The sequence below is a fragment of the Panulirus ornatus genome, chromosome 9 (assembly GCF_036320965.1).
Source record: "Panulirus ornatus isolate Po-2019 chromosome 9, ASM3632096v1, whole genome shotgun sequence".
In the NCBI taxonomy this organism is placed as follows: Eukaryota; Metazoa; Arthropoda; class Malacostraca; order Decapoda; family Palinuridae; genus Panulirus; species Panulirus ornatus.
The window spans coordinates 32,165,005-32,181,966 of record NC_092232.1 but is presented as its reverse complement, the minus strand read 5'-3'; the positions used below and the strand labels follow the sequence as shown (position 1 = coordinate 32,181,966).

Sequence of the window (16,962 nt, the reverse complement as noted above, 5' to 3'; positions counted from 1 at the left end):
TGCAAAAGATGATCCAGAGGGACACCAAAAAACAACTCCCCTGAATGAGAAATCCCATGCTATGCAGGGTAGATTCAAAATGTTTAGTGAAGTGTTAATGAATGCCAAAGACCTCATCTGTTGCTTTCTTCCAAAGTAGGGTTTCTAAAAATGGCCTGATGTAGAAGTCACCCTCCTCACATTACAGGCTATAATGTAAAGACCAAAGGATGAATACAATGAATTTCTTAATCCAAGAAATGTTCCCCGCCAAAAGTGCTTTCACTGATTCCGGGGCAGAAAAATAAAAACCTAAATTTCTAGACTATGAAAATCTACAAGGTAAAAGTGCTAATATCTAGAGGAAGTCTTCAAAGAGTTGATAATAAAAGAGTTATTTATAGACTCCGTGGTTTCAAACTTAACCAAGAATCTAGGGTTTTGTTTATTTGAACAATAAATTTTCACAAAAAAGAAGAATATTCTTGTGCGGACTCAGCCCACTTAGTGTATGTCACTTAACAGCAATCTTACAGGCCAAAAAGTGCAAGCTCTATAAGAATCAAATATTCCAAGAGACTGGTTGGTTATTTAAGCTTTTGGAGTACCAACTGCCTAGGACATTAAGGGTGATAACACCAAGTTAAAATCATCAATATAAAATTCTGAGTACCTTCTTCAGGGGTTCAAGGTTATACTAAACCCTAATGTGCTCTCACTGACAATAAGATGGATATTTACAGACATAATTGGCATACCTAAGGGAGTTTCTGGCACGAAAGTTGTTTGTTCCATTTCATGAGTACCAGAGCTACTTAATCCTAAAAACAGAACAGACTATGAAAAGCAATTTTCGAAAGATTAGGATAAAGAGATGTATTTGGCTGCAATAACTAATAAAAAACAGAGCAGAAATTGCAACTGCAATTACACCAGAAACAGGTGAGAGATATAAAAGTTGTACATCATTAATCAGGTAACCTTGGGACCTGGCAATTACCAGACCACAGGAAAATACCAGAAAACAGGAAATGAGCTACTTAAGAGGCCCTTGGGGGAACAGTCTTACCAATAACCCCCAGATGGAGACTCCTTAATATCTTGGGCAAGGATTTTTTGTGGCATACATCAATACAGGGTGGATTTGTCAGCATCACACACTTGTTCTGGGGTTATAAGAAATCAACAGGACTGTTAATAAGCTCAGCTACAGTGTAAACAGATTTTGGTGCCTTGGTGCTGCTAACAGTGCCACCTGGTGGCAGATTCAAAATGTGCCAAACCATGGGAGTTGCCAGACCACAGGGTGCTGGATTAGAGAGGTACAACCGGTACTGCCACTGATGCAATGGCTTTGGTGATGAAGATCTGGGATGGGTACCACCCCTGAAGAAAAAAAGCCACTCAAAAACATTCATACCTACACCTTGCATACTCCTTGAAGATAATGAGCCTGGAGAAAAAAGTGTCCTCCGACATTGCCAATTTTTCCTCTAACCTAGAAACAGGAGGAATCTGTATGCCCCTCTGTTTATCTGGTAACAGACAGCCACAGTAATTTCCATCAGAAATATGATTCTACACCCTGGTGATAGTAACGGCCTTGATTTTCTATCTAAGGGCTCATACCTACTCGAACCTTGAAGAATGGATGCCTTATCCATGATTTAACTAGAGGAAGTAAAGTGTTTTAGATATCTGGGAGTGGATCTGGCAGCGGATGGAACCATGGAAGTGGAAGTGGATCATAGGGTGGGGGAGGGGGCGAAAATCCTGGGAGCCTTGAAGAATGTGTGGAAGTCGAGAACATTATCTCGGAAAACAAAAATGGGTATGTTTGAAGGAATAGTGGTTCCAACAATGTTGTATGGTTGCGAGGCGTGGGCTATCGATAGAGTTGTGCGCAGGAGGGTGGATGTGCTGGAAATGAGATGTTTGAGGACAATGTGTAGTGTGAGGTGGTTTGATCGAGTAAGTAACGTAAGGGTAAGAGAGGTGTGGAAATAAAAAGAGCGTGGTTGAGAGAGCAGAAGAGGGTGTTTTGAAATGGTTTGGGCACATGGAGAGAATGAGGGAGGAAAGATTGACCAAGAGGATATATGTGTCGGAGGTGGAGGGAACGAGGAGAAGTGGGAGACCAAATTGGAAGTGGAAAGATGGAGTGAAAAAGATTTTGTGTGATCGGGGCCTGAACATGCAGGAGGGTGAAAGGAGGGCAAGGAATAGAGTGAATTGGATCGATGTGGTATACCTGGGGTTGACGTGCTGTCAGTGGATTGAATCAGGGCATGTGAAGCGTCTGGGGTAAACCATGGAAAGCTGTGTAGGTATGTATATTTGCGTGTGTGGACGTGTATGTATATACATGTGTATGGGGGTGGGTTGGGCCATTTCTTTCGTCTGTTTCCTTGCGCTACCTCGCAAATGCGGGAGACAGCGACAAAGCAAAAAAAATATATATATATATATATATATATATATATATATATATATATATATATATATATATATATATATATATATATATATTGGATTACGTGTTAACTGACAGGCGCGCGAAAGAGAGACTTTTGGATGTTAATGTGCTGAGAGGTGCAACTGGAGGGATGTCTGATCATTATCTTGTGGAGGCTAAGGTGAAGATTTGTATGGGTTTTCAGAAAAGAAGAGTGAATGTTGGGGTGAAGAGGGTGGTGAGAGTAAGTGAGCTTGGGAAGGAGACTTGTGTGAGGAAGTACCAGGAGAGACTGAGTACAGAATGGAAAAAGGTGAGAACAATGGAAGTAAGGGGAGTGGGGGAGGAATGGGATGTATTTAGGGAATCAGTGATGGATTGCGCAAAAGATGCTTGTGGCATGAGAAGAGTGGGAGATGGGTTGATTAGAAAGGGTAGTGAGTGGTGGGATGAAGAGGTAAGAGTATTAGTGAAAGAGAAGAGAGAGGCATTTGGACGATTTTTGCAGGGAAAAAATGCACTTGAGTGGGAGATGTATAAAAGAAAGAGACAGGAGGTCAAGAGAAAGGTGCAAGAGGTGAAAAAGAGGGCAAATGAGAGTTGGGGTGAGAGAGTATCATTAAATTTTAGGGAGAATAAAAAGATGTTCTGGAAGGAGGTAAATAAAGTGAGTAAGACAAGGAAGCAAATGGGAACTTCAGTGAAGGGCGCAAATGGGGAGGTGATAACAAGTAGTGGTGATGTGAGAAGGAGATGGAGTGAGTATTTTGAAGGTTTGTTGAATGTGTTTGATGATAGAGTGGCAGATATAGGGTGTTTTGGTCGAGGTGGTGTGCAAAGTGAGAGGGTTAGGGAAAATGATTTGGTAAACAGAGAAGAGGTAGTAAAAGCTTTGCGGAAGATGAAAGCCGGCAAGGCAGCAGGTTTGGATGGTATTGCAGTGGAATTTATTAAAAAGGGGGGTGACTGTATTATTGACTGGTTGGTTAGGTTATTTAATGTATGTATGACTCATGGTGAGGTGCCTGAGGATTGGCGGAATGCGTGCATAGTGCCATTGTACAAAGGCAAAGGGGATAAGAGTGAGTGCTCAAATTACAGAGGTATAAGTTTGTTGAGTATTCCTGGTAAATTATATGGGAGGGTATTGATTGAGAGGGTGAAGGCATGTACAGAGCATCAGATTGGGGAAGAGCAGTGTGGTTTCAGAAGTGGTAGAGGATGTGTGGATTAGGTGTTTGCTTTGAAGAATGTATGTGAGAAATACTTAGAAAAGCAAATGGATTTGTATGTAGCATTTATGGATCTGGAGAAGGCATATGATAGAGTTGATAGAGATGCTCTGTGGAAGGTATTAAGAATATATGGTGTGGGAGGCAAGTTGTTAGAAGCAGTGAAAAGTTTTTATCGAGGATGTAAGGCATGTATACGTGTAGGAAGAGAGGAAAGTGACTGGTTCTCAGTGAATGTAGGTTTGCGGCAGGGGTGTGTGATGTCTCCATGGTTGCTTAATTTGTTTATGGATGGGGTTGTTAGGGAGGTGAATGCAAGAGTTTTGGAAAGAGGGGCAAGTATGAAGTCTGTTGGGGATGAGAGAGCTTGGGAAGTGAGTCAGTTATTGTTCGCTGATGATACAGCGCTGGTGGCTGATTCATGTGAGAAACTGCAGAAGCTGGTGACTGAGTTTGGTAAAGTGTGTGAAAGAAGAAAGTTAAGAGTAAATGTGAATACGAGCAAGGTTATTAGGTACAGTAGGGTTGAGGGTCAAGTCAATTGGGAGGTAAGTTTGAATGGAGAAAAACTGGAGGAAGTAAAGTGTTTTAGATATCTGGGAGTGGATCTGGCAGCGGATGGAACCATGGAAGCGGAAGTGGATCATAGGGTGGGGGAGGGGGCGAAAATCCTGGGAGCCTTGAAGAATGTGTGGAAGTCGAGAACATTATCTCGGAAAGCAAAAATGGCTGTTTGAAGGAATAGTGGTTCCAAAAATGTTGTATGGTTGCGAGGCATGGGCTATGGATAGAGTTGTGCGCAGGAGGATGGATGTGCTGGAAATGAGATGTTTGAGGACAATGTGTAGTGTGAGGTGGTTTGATCGAGTAAGTAACGTAAGGGTAAGAGAGATGTGTGTAAATAAAAAGAGCGTGGTTGAGAGAGCAGAAGAGGGTGTTTTGAAATGGTTTGGGCACATGGAGAGAATGAGTGAGGAAAGATTGACCAAGAGGATATATGTGTCGGAGGTGGAGGGAACGAGAAGTGGGAGACCAAATTGGAGGTAGAAAGATGGAGTGAAAAAGATTTTGTGTGATCGGGGCCTGAACATGCAGGAGGGTGAAAGGAAGGCAAGGAATAGAATGAATTGGATCGATGTGGTATACCGGGGTTGACGTGCTGTCAGTGGACTGAATCAGGGCATGTGAAGCGTCTGGGGTAAACCATGGAAAGCTGTGTAGGTATGTATATTTGCATGTGTGGACGTATGTATATACATGTGTATGGGGGTGGGTTGGGCCATTTCTTTCGTCTGTTTCCTTGCGCTACCTCGCAAACGCAGGAGAAAAAAAAAAAATATTACTTATATATATATATATATATCCCTGGGGATAGGGGAGAAAGAATAATTCCCATGTATTCCCTGCGTGTCGTAGAAGGCGACTAAAAGGGAAGGGAGTGGGGGCTGGAAATCCTCCCCTCTCGTTTTTTTTTCTCCCAAAAAAAAGAAGGAACAGAGAAGGGGGCCAGGTGAGGATATTCCCTCTAAGGCCCAGTCCTCTGTTCTTAACGCTAGCGCGGGAAATGGCAAATAGTATGAAAAATATATATATATATATATATATATATTATCCCTGGGGATAGGGGATTAAGAATACTTCCCACGTATTCCCTGCGTGTCGTAGAAGGCGACTAAAAGGGGAGGGAGCGGGGGGCTGGAAATCCTCCCCTCTCGTTTTTTTTTTTTTAATTTTCCAAAAGAAGGAACAGAGGGTGCCAGGTGAGGATATTCCAAAAAAGGCCCAGTCTTCTGTTCTTAACGCTACCTCGCTAACGCGGGAAATGGCGAATAGTTTGAAAAAAAAAAAAAAAAAAAAAAAAAAAAAATATATATATATATATATATATATCTTTCTTTCATACTATTCGCCATTTCCCGCATTAGCGAGGTAGCGTTGAGAACAGAGGACTGGGCCCTTGAGGGAATATCCTCACCTGGGCCCCTTCTCTGTTCCCTCTTTTGGAAAAAAAAAAAAAAAAAAAAAAAAAAAAAGTGAGAGGGGAGGATTTCCAGCCCCCCGCTCCCTCCCCTTTTAGTCGCCTTCTACAACACGCAGGGAATACGTGGGAAGTATTCTTTCTCCCCTATCCCCAGGGATATATATATATATATATATATATATATATATATATATATATATATATATATATATATATATATATATATATATATATATATATATATATATTTTACCAGGAATACTCAACAAACTTATACCTCTGTAATTTGAGCACTCACTCTTATCCCCTTTGCCTTTGTACAATGGCACTATGCATGCATTCCGCCAATCCTCAGGCACCTCACCATGAGTCACACATACATTAAATAACCTTACCAACCAGTCAATAATAAAGTCACCCCCTTTTTTAATAAATTCCACTGCAATACCATCCAAACCTGCTGCCTTGCCGGCTTTCATCTTCCGCAAAGCTTTTACTACCTCTTCTCTGTTTACCAAATAATTTTCCCTAACCCTCTCACTTTGCACACCACCTCGACCAAAACACCCTATATCTGCCACTCTATCATCATGGGAGGGTATTGATTGAGAGGGTGAAGGCATGTACAGAGCATCAGATTGGGGAAGAGCAGTGTGGTTTCAGAAGTGGTAGAGGATGTGTGGATCAGGTGTTTGCTTTGAAGAATGTATGTGAGAAATACTTAGAAAAGCAAATGGATTTGTATGTAGCATTTATGGATCTGGAGAAGGCATATGATAGAGTTGATAGAGATGCTCTTTGGAAGGTATTAAGAATAAATGGTGAAGGAGGCACGTTGCTAGAAGCAGTGAAAAGTTTTTATCGAGGATGTAAGGCATGTGTACGTGTAGGAAGAGAGGAAAGTGATTGGTTCTCAGTGAATGTAGGTTTGCGGCAGGGGTGTGTGATGTCTCCATGGTTGTTTAATTTGTTTATGGATGGGGTTGTTAGGGAGGTGAATGCAAGAGTTTTGGAAAGAGGGGCAAGTATGAAGTCTGTTGGGGATGAGAGAGCTTGGGAAGTGAGTCAGTTGTTGTTCGCTGATGATACAGCGCTGGTGGCTGATTCATGTGAGAAACTGCAGAAGCTGGTGACTGAGTTTGGTAAAGTGTGTGAAAGAAGAGAGTTAAGAGTGAATGTGAAAAAGAGCAAGGTTATTAGGTACAGTAGGGTTGAGGGTCAAGTCAATTGGGAGGTAAGTTTGAATGGAGAAAAACTGAAGGAAGTAAAGTGTTTTAGGTATCTGGGAGTGGATCTGGCAGCGGATGGAACCATGGAAGCGGAAGTGGATCAAAGTGTGGGGGAGGGGGCGAAAATCCTGGGAGCCTTGAAGAATGTGTGGAAGTCGAGAACATTATCTCGGAAAGCAAAAATGGGTATGTTTGAAGGAATAGTGGTTCCAACAATGTTGTATGGTTGCGAGGCGTGGGCTATGGATAGAGTTGTGCGCAGGAGGATGGATGTGCTGGAAATGAGATGTTTGAGGACAATGTGTGGTGTGAGGTGGTTTGATCGAGTAAGTAACGTAAGTGTAAGAGAGATGTGTGGAAATGAAAAGAGCGTGGTTGAGAGAGCAGAAGAGGGTGTTTTGAAAAGGTTTGGGCACATGGAGAGAATGAGTGAGGAAAGACTGACCAAGAGGATATATGTGTCAGAGGTGGAGGGAACGAGGAGAAGTGGGAGACTAAATTGGAGGTGGAAAGATGGAGTGAAAAAGATTTTGTGTGATCGGGGCCTGAACATGCAGGAGGGTGAAAGGCGGGCAAGGAATAGAGTGCATTGGATCGATGTGGTATACCGGGGTTGACGTGCTGTCAGTGGATTGAATCAGGGCATGTGAAGCGACTGGGGTAAACAATGGAAAGCTGTGTAGGTATGTATATTTGCATGTGTGGACGTATGTATATACATGTGTATGGGGGTGGGTTGGGCCATTTCTTTCGTCTGTTTCCTTGCGCTACCTCGCAAACGTGGGAAACAGCGACAAAAAAAAAAAAAAAAAATTATATATATGTGTGTGTGTGTGTGTATGAGTGCTTGGGCCATTCTTTGTCTGTTTCCTGGCACTACCTCGCTGATGCGGGAAATATAGCTATATAAATATGTTAGTTATCCTTGGGATAGGGAAGAAAGAATACTTCTCACGTATTCCCTGCGTTTCATAGAAGGTGACTAAAGTGGGTGGGGCAGGAGGCAGGCAACCCTCCCCTCCTTGTATTTAACTTTCTAAAAGGGGAAACAGAAGAAGGAATTATGCGGGGAGTGCTCATCCTCCTCAAAGGCTCAGATTGGGGTGTCTAAATTTGTGTGGATGTAACCAAGATTTCTCAAGAAAAAAGGAGAGATAGGTAGTATGTTTGAGGAAGGTACCCTGGATGCTTTGGCTTTGAGTGAAATGAAGCTCAAGGGTAAAGGGGAAGAGTGGTTTGGGAATGTCTTGGGAGTAAAGTCATGGGTTGGTGAGAGAACAAGATGAGTAGCACTCCTGAAGCAGGAGTGGTGGGAGTATGTGATAGAGTGTAAGAAAGTAAACTATAGATTGATATGGGTAAAACTGAAAGTGGATGGAGAGAGATGAGTGATTATTAGTGCCTATGCCCCTGGTCATGAGAGGAAAGTTCATGAGAGGCAAGTGTTTTGGGAGCAGCTGAGTGAGTGTGTTAGCAGCTTTGATGTACAAGACTAGGTTATAGCAAATGGTTTGGACACATGGAGAGAATGAGTGAGGAAAGATTGACAAAGAGGATATATGTGTCAGAGATGGAGGGAAGAGGGAGAAGCAGGAGGCCAAATTGGTTGTGGAAAGATGGAGTGAAAAAGATTCTGAGTGATCGGGGCCTGAACACACAGGAGGGTGAAAGGTGTGCAAGGAATAGAGTGAATTGGAATGATGTGGTATACTGGGGTGGACGTGCTGTCATTGAATTGAACCAGGGCATGTGAAGCATCTGGGATAGACCATGGAAAGGTCTGTGGGGCCTGGATGTGGAAAGAGAGCTGTGGTTTTGGTGCATTACACATGACAGCTAGAGATTGAGTGTGAACAAATGTGGCCTTTTTTGTCTGTTCCTGGCACTACCTCGCTGGAAGCAGGGGGGGATGCTATTTTGTGTGTGGCAGAGTGTTGATGGGAATGGATGAAGGCAGTAAGTATGAATATGTACATTTGTATGTATGTATATGTCTGTGTATGTACATGTGTATATACGGTGAAATGTATATGTATGTATGTATAGGTTGCGTGTGTGGGTGTTTATGTATATACATGTGTATGTGGGTGGGTTGGGTCATTCCTCGTCTGTTTCCTTATGCTTCATTGAGACTTTATTTTCATGCTGAGCAACAATATAGTTCGAGCTGTGATGCTTCAGAGCTTATGGCCTATTATTCCCTTGAAGTCATTTTGGAGTTAAGTTGAGTTAGACCTAGAACCGTCATTGTCAAGAAATTGTTCTTTTCAGTCCTGTCTTGGATGGAAGGTGCAGCAAGTTGTCACTTCTGGCTGTATAAACAGTTCTAGTGGGTTTTGCCATTTCTTGTTACTCTTCTGAGAAGTAAGAGCTTTTTTATTCTATGTTAATGTCAGGTATTTGTTCCCATTTGAGGCAAACAAGCTGGGTCTTCAAACAGTTTTTCCTTAGAATATTTACTTGCCGGTTAAGATTCAGTTTTAAAACTTTATAGGCTTGGTGAAACTTGATAGGTCGGCATATCTAATGGAAATAGAGCTATGGGATGGAGTTACAATCGATTGCTACCCCAGTTAAGGAATATTGAAGAAAAATCCTATTACAGCTTGTACAGGGATACATCAGGCAGTTGATAAGCATGGATGTCTTAGAGCCTGTGATGAGACCTAGTTTAAACATCTTATTTTCCCAACTCAAAAGGAATCAAACAGAAAAAAGAATGACTTCAAATTTGTCCTAGCTAAACATTCAAGTCATGAAGTATTCAGTTGACCTCCTAATAGAACATCCACTAGACATTTCAATAAAAAAAAGGACATTCAGCATGGATTTAAAAGATGCTCACATATTTTTGTTCAGCCCAAAATTTGGTGCCTCTAAGGTGAATGAGTCATGTGCAGGTAGTAGTATGATAATCATGATTCTTAATGTACTTCATAGGTCTTCTAGCCCCACAGCTTAGGCAAGGGTTAAGGAACTTAAACTGTTTTTGGTCTTTACATTACTTTTGTGCATGTTTTTATTTGTAAATGATTTCTATATGATACCATAAACACCTGATAGTAAATCTTATACATACAGAGGCCCCTTGCCAACCGTAGAGGGTTACATTTCTGGAAAACCCCATAGTTGATGAGATATTAGCCTAAAAGCTATGACATAGTGGGTTGGGGAGAGACCCTCATGAGAGACACATGGGTGTTCTCAAGCAGGTGTCTTTATCTCTCCAGAAGCCAGGCTGTTCACGTGCATTTTCTATATTTTTCATGAAGATCCAGACTTTGGTGTCTTGTTTTCAACTATTACAGTTTCTTTGGAAGTTCTTTTTTTTCAGCATGCCAATACATTACTTTTTGAGTAAACAGATTCTTTCTTGTAATAAGATCAAAGAATACTTTCCCAAAAACTTTTTAAATATTTATTATGGTGGACTGATACAGGGATTCTGTAGGAGGATCTGGAGAAGGCATATGATAGAGTTGATAGAGATGCTCTGTGGAAGGTATTAAGAATATATGGTGTGGGTGGCAAGTTGTTAGAAGCAGTGAAAAGTTTTTATCGAGGATGTAAGGCATGTGTACGTGAAGGAAGAGAGGAAAGTGACTGGTTCTCAGTGAATGTAGGTTTGCGGCATGGGAGTGTGATGCCTCCATGGTTGTTTAATTTGTTTATGGATGGGGTTGTTAGGGAGGTGAATGCAAGAGTTTTGGAAAGAGGGGCAAGAATGAAGTCTGTTGTGGATGAGAGAGCTTGGGAAGTGAGTCAGTTGTTGTTCGCTGATGATACAGCGCTGGTGGCTGATTCATGTGAGAAACTGCAGAAGCTGGTGACTGAGTTTGGTAAAGTGTGTGAAAGAAGAAAGTTAAGAGTAAATGTGAATAAGAGCAAGGTTATTAGGTACAGTAGGGTTGAGGGTCAAGTCAATTGGGAGGTAAGTTTGAATGGAGAAAAACTGGAGGAAGTAAAGTGTTTTAGATATCTGGGAGTGGATCTGGCAGCGGATGGAACCATGGAAGCGGAAGTGAATCATAGGGAGGGGGAGGGGGCGAAAATCCTGGGAGCCTTGAAGAATGTGTGGAAGTTGAGAACATTATCTCGGAAAGCAAAAATGGGTATGTTTGAAGGAATAGTGGTTCCAACAATGTTGTATGGTTGCGAGGCGTGGGCTATGGATAGAGTTGTGCGCAGGAGGATGGATGTGCTGGAAATGAGATGTTTGAGGACAATGTGTGGTGTGAGGTGGTTTGATCGAGTAAGTAATGTAAGGGTAAGAGAGATGTGTGGAAATAAAAAGAGCGTGGTTGAGAGAGCAGAAGAGGGTGTTTTGAAATGGTTTGGGCACATGGAGAGAATGAGTGAGGAAAGATTGACCAAGAGGACATATGTGTCGGAGGTGGAGGGAACGAGGAGAAGTGGGAGACCAAATTGGAGGTGGAAAGATGGAGTGAAAAAGATTTTGAGTGATCGGGGCCTGAACATGCAGGAGGGTGAAAGGCGGGCAAGGAATAGAGTGAATTGGATCAATGTGGTATACTGGGGTTGACATGCTGTCAGTGGATTGAATCAGGGCATGTGAAGTGTCTGGGGTAAACCATGGAAAGCTGTGTGGGGCCTGGATGTGGAAAGGGAGCTGTGGTTTCAGGCATTATTGCATGACAGCTGGAGATGAGTGTGAATGAATGAGGCCTTTGTTGTCTTTTCCTAGGGCTACCCCGCACACATGAGGGGGGAGGGGGATGGTATTCCATGTGTGGCGGGGTGGCGATGGGAATGAATAAGGGCAGACAGTGTGAATTGTGTGCATGGGTATATATGTATGTGTCTGTGTGTGTATATGTATGTGTACGTTGAGATGTATAGGTATGTATATTTGCGTGTGTGGACGTGTGTGTATATACATGTGTATGGGGGTGAGTTGGGCCATTTCTTTCGTTTGTTTCCTTGCGCTACCTCGCAAACGCGGGAGACAGCGACAAAGCAAAATAAATAAATAATATATATCATCCCTGGGGATAGGGGATTCAGAATACTTCCCACGTACTCCCTGCGTGTCGTAGAAGGCGACTAAAAGGGGAGGGAGCGGGGGGCTGGAAATCCTCCCCTCTCGTTTTTTTTTTTTTTTTTTTTTTTAATTTTCCAAAAGAAGGAACAGAGGGGGCCAGGTGAGGATATTCCAAAAAAGGCCCAGTCCTCTGTTCCTAACGCTACCTCGCTAACGCAGGAAATGGCGAATAGTTTAAAAGAAAAGAAAGAATATATATATATATATATATATATATATATATATATATATATATATATATATATATATATATATATATATATACATATATATATATATATATATACATATACATATATTTTATTTCTTTATTTATTTTTTCCCCCTTTCTCATACCATATGCATCTTTGACACAAGCCATCATTGCTTCCCTAAATACATCCCATTCCTCCCCCAACTCTCACCTTTTTCCATTCTGCACTCAATCTCTCCTGGTACTTCCTCACACAAGTCTCCTTTCCAAGCTCACTTACTCTCACCACTCTCTTCACCCCAACATTCTCTCTTCTTTTCTGGAAACCTCTACAAATCTTCACCTTTCCCTTCAGCTGCCCCATCTCAGCACATTAACATACACAGTCTCTCTTTTACACATAACTAATAATATATATAAATCAATAAAGGCGTACAGGTTGTACCTCTCTAATCCAGCGCACTGTGGTCCAGAAACTCCCATTGTCCGGCACATTTTGAATCTGCCACCAATAGTTTGTGGATCCGCCACTAGGGCAGCATTGTTAGCAGCGCTAAGGCTTCAAAATCTATTTACAGAGCAGCCGAGCTAATTAACAGTCCAGATAATTTCTTATAGCCCCAGAACAAGTGTACAATACTGATGAATCTGCCCTGTATTGGCACTGCATGCCATGAAAAAACCCTTGCCCAAGATACTGAGGAGTCTCCATCTGCGGGTAAGGATTCGAAAGATTGGGTAAAAATTCTTGGCTACAGCAATGCTGCAGGAACTTATAAAGCCAAGCTGATGTTAAGGGTTCATGTGAGGGCCTCTAAAGGGGTCAACTTCTGTGGTCTAGTAAAGGCCAGGACCCAAGGTTGCTGGATTAAAAGGTACAACCTGTATATAAATATGCATATATATATAACACCGCTTCTTTTTAAAGTTAGAAATCATGGTTGCTACAAATTTTAAATAAACAAAACCTACAGTTTTACATAAGGCATTGGAAGAGTATAGAACACAACAAGAAATATAACTTCCTAACTAAACAGTTTTGAAAGGCAATTAACAATTCAGATAATCAAAGGTCTAATTTCATTACAGGTTTCCTAACTCTGTTTGATCTTCTACGAATATTCCCTCTATCAAGTTTTACAGAAGTTTTACTTGTACTCTGTGCATAATCAGTGACAGACATATCACCACTACAGTCAGTTGACACCATGAACAGATGCTGGAGAATATCATCTTTGACCTCATCATCTTGACAATCATCCACAACAGTATCATGTTTGTCATCATGTTTTGCTGCTACATTCATCTCATCATGTGCAAGAATGATGTGATCTACGTGAAAATGTCTTACTGAGTTAACACATTTCACTAAATATATCTTACATCCACATACTTTATTGATGACACATGTTATCCATTTTGCAAGTACAGTACCATAACCTTTAGCCATGTTTCTTAAACACTCTTTCACAGGAACACTTGTCATGATACATATTCTGTTGAGCTTGTTTCTTCAGTACAACTACAAAAAGACTTGGCTCAATTAAACTTAATCTAGTTCTCAATTGTCTCTTCATCATTAACTCTGCAGGAGTACATCTTGTCACACTATGTGGGGTGGTTCTCTATCTGAGTAAGGAACTTGCTTCTGTATTTCATTGATTTTCCAACAGTTCCTGCTTGGAAAGTGCTTCATTTACAATTCTAACTGATCTCTCAGCTGCACCATTAGAGGCAGGATATTAGGGTGGAGCCAGTACATGCTTTACACTGTTGAGTCTCAAGAAACTTTTTTTAATCTCTAGTGATTGAAATGTAGGACCACTGTCAGATACTACTTTCCTCTGGTATTCCATGTTCAGCAAATATTAATCTTAATTCATCAATGGCACTGCCAGCAGTAGTATCATAAATGTGCTTAACAACGCTCCACTTTGAATGACTCAATCAATACCAAAAATCTGTTTGCTCCCTCATCACAAGTCAATGTGTACTCTTTGAAAGGGACAGTTAGGCCATTTCCGGCCAATGCTTTTGTAGCACATATAACTGGATGTTCAAAATGCAGTTAATTCAAAATCTGCCCTCTAAAACACTATGGAAGTAACACTCTCATACCCCACAATACACATCCCTGTTCTATGGATAATTCACATCTTAAATGGTATGGCTGAAAGTCTCAGGATGGACAAATCTCTGGCCATCCATTTAGTGTATATTCTAGGACTCTTCCTAACACATCTTTCCTAGTTTCATGAGCAATCACTCTAAAGGTGACTGGAAAATCTGCTACCATGGTTACAGCATACACCCTAGGCTCTCCTCCATCATTTGATCCACTACATGGCATCCTGGACAAAGCATCAGCATTGGAATGATCCTCTGAATATCTGTACTGTATCTCACAGTCATAGGCAGATAATATCACAGCCCATCTCAGCATTATGGATGCAGCAAGTGTAGGAATAGGTGATTTAGGACCCAAAATTGCAAAGAAAGGCTTGTGATCAGTTACTAAGACAAATTTCCTACCATATGTAGCATTTATGGATCTGGAGAAGGCATATGATAGAGTTGATAGAGATGCTCTGTGGAAGGTATTAAGAATATATGGTGTGGGAGGAAAGTTGTTAGAAGCAGTGAAAAGTTTTTATCGAGGATGTAAGGCATGTGTACGTGTAGGAAGAGAGGAAAGTGATTGGTTCTCAGTGAATGTAGGTTTGCGGCAGGGGTGTGTGATGTCTCCATGGTTGCTTAATTTGTTTATGGATGGGGTTGTTAGGGAGGTAAATGCAAGAGTTTTGGAAAGAGGGGCAAGAATGAAGTCTGTTGGGGATGAGAGAGCTTGGGAAGTGAGTCAGTTGTTGTTCGCTGATGATACAGCGCTGGTGGCTGATTCATGTGAGAAACTGCAGAAGCTGGTGACTGAGTTTGGTAAAGTGTGTGGAAGAAGAAAGTTAAGAGTAAATGTGAATAAGAGCAAGGTTATTAGGTACAGTAGGGTTGAGGGTCAAGTCAATTGGGAGGTGAGTTTGAATGGAGAAAAACTGGAGGAAGTGAAGTGTTTTAGATATCTGGGAGTGGATCTGGCAGCGGATGGAACCATGGAAGCGGAAGTGGATCATAGGGTGCGGGAGGGGGCGAAAATTCTGGGGGCCTTGAAGAATGTGTGGAAGTCGAGAACATTATCTCGGAAAGCAAAAATGGGTATGTTTGAAGGAATAGTGGTTCCAACAATGTTGTATGGTTGCGAGGCGTGGGCTATGGATAGAGTTGTGCGCAGGAGGATGGATGTGCTGGAAATGAGATGTTTGAGGACAATGTGTGGTGTGAGGTGGTTTGATCGAGTGAGTAACGTAAGGGTAAGAGAGATGTGTGGAAATATAAAGAGCGTGGTTGAGAGAGCAGAAGAGGGTGTTTTGAAGTGGTTTGGGCACATGGAGAGGATGAGTGAGGAAAGATTGACCAAGAGGATATATGTGTCGGAGGTGGAGGGAGCAAGGAGAAGAGGGAGACCAAATTGGAGGTGGAAAGATGGAGTGAAAAAGATTTTGTGTGATCGGGGCCTGAACATGCAGGAGGGTGAAAGGAGGGCAAGGAATAGAGTGAATTGGAGCGATGTGGTATACCGGGGTTGACGTGCTGTCAGTGGATTGAATCAAGGCATGTGAAGCGTCTGGGGTAAACCATGGAAAGCTGTGTAGGTATGTATATTTGCGTGTGTGGACGTATGTATATACATGTATATGGGGGGGGGGGTTGGGCCATTTCTTTCGTCTGTTTCCTTGCGCTACCTCGCAAACGCGGGAGACAGCGACAATGTATAAAAAAAAAAAAAAAATAAATAATGATGAGATTTCTTTGCTCCAAATATGATAAACAAAACCTTTCTCTATTTGTGCAGTTTTGCTCACTTTGGGTAAGAATTCTTGAGGCACATGCAGTGGGTCTTTCTTCACCATTATCCATTATGTGACTTATAACAGCACCTAATTAGTACCAGACCTCTTAAGTGGCAGTGTTCCATTTCCATGGAGTCCCTTTCTTTAACAACTCATGCAGAGGGGCCAAAACTACTGAAAGTCCACTCAAGAACCTTGAATAATACTATCATTCACAGGAAAGCTTTCATTTCAATGACCTTTTTTTTGGAGCAGGTAAATTTACTGTCTCTTACTTTATCTTCTACTAGTCTCAGCTCTTCTGCATTCACTTTTTGACAAGATAAGTTACTTCTTTAGCTAGAAATGAACATTTGCTCCTGTTGAGCCTGACACTGTGTGCTAGCAATCTTACAAATACTTTAGCTAGGGTTTTGACATGATTTTGGATGTCACTGTCAACAATAAGAACATCCTGAAAACACAACACATTTGGAAGACCCACAAGAATTTTGTCCATGATGCACTGAAATAAATTTGGTGCACTTTTAACCCTATAAGGCAACCTTTTGAACTTATACAATCCTTTACGAATGTTGATGGCAAAGTACTTTTGACTTTCAGCATCAACACTGACTTGAGCATATACCTGGGACAAGTCTAATTTAGTGAAAATGGTTCCACCTGTCAGGCAGCAAACAAATCTTGAGAAGTAGGTAAGGGATATTGCTTATCCTCAACAGCTTGAGTAATGGTGACTTTACAATCACCATATAATCTAACAGATTTATCAGCTTTAGGCACAACTACTATAGGAGCAGCTCAACTGCTCTTAGCAGTTTTCTCAATAACTTTCTCATTCACAAGTCTGTCTAATTCCTTCTCCACCTCACCGTTTCAATGTGTAAGGAACAGGTCTAGCCTTAGCATATATGGGTGTAACATCTCTG

General features: G+C 41.6%; 1 protein-coding gene across 3 annotated transcripts in view; it reads right to left on the bottom strand.

Annotated features, from left to right (window-relative positions):
• The window catches only part of skd (mediator complex subunit skuld), a 722,241-nt gene that overhangs the window by 11,395 nt on the left and 693,884 nt on the right, over positions 1 to 16,962 (bottom strand). The window lies entirely within an intron of this gene.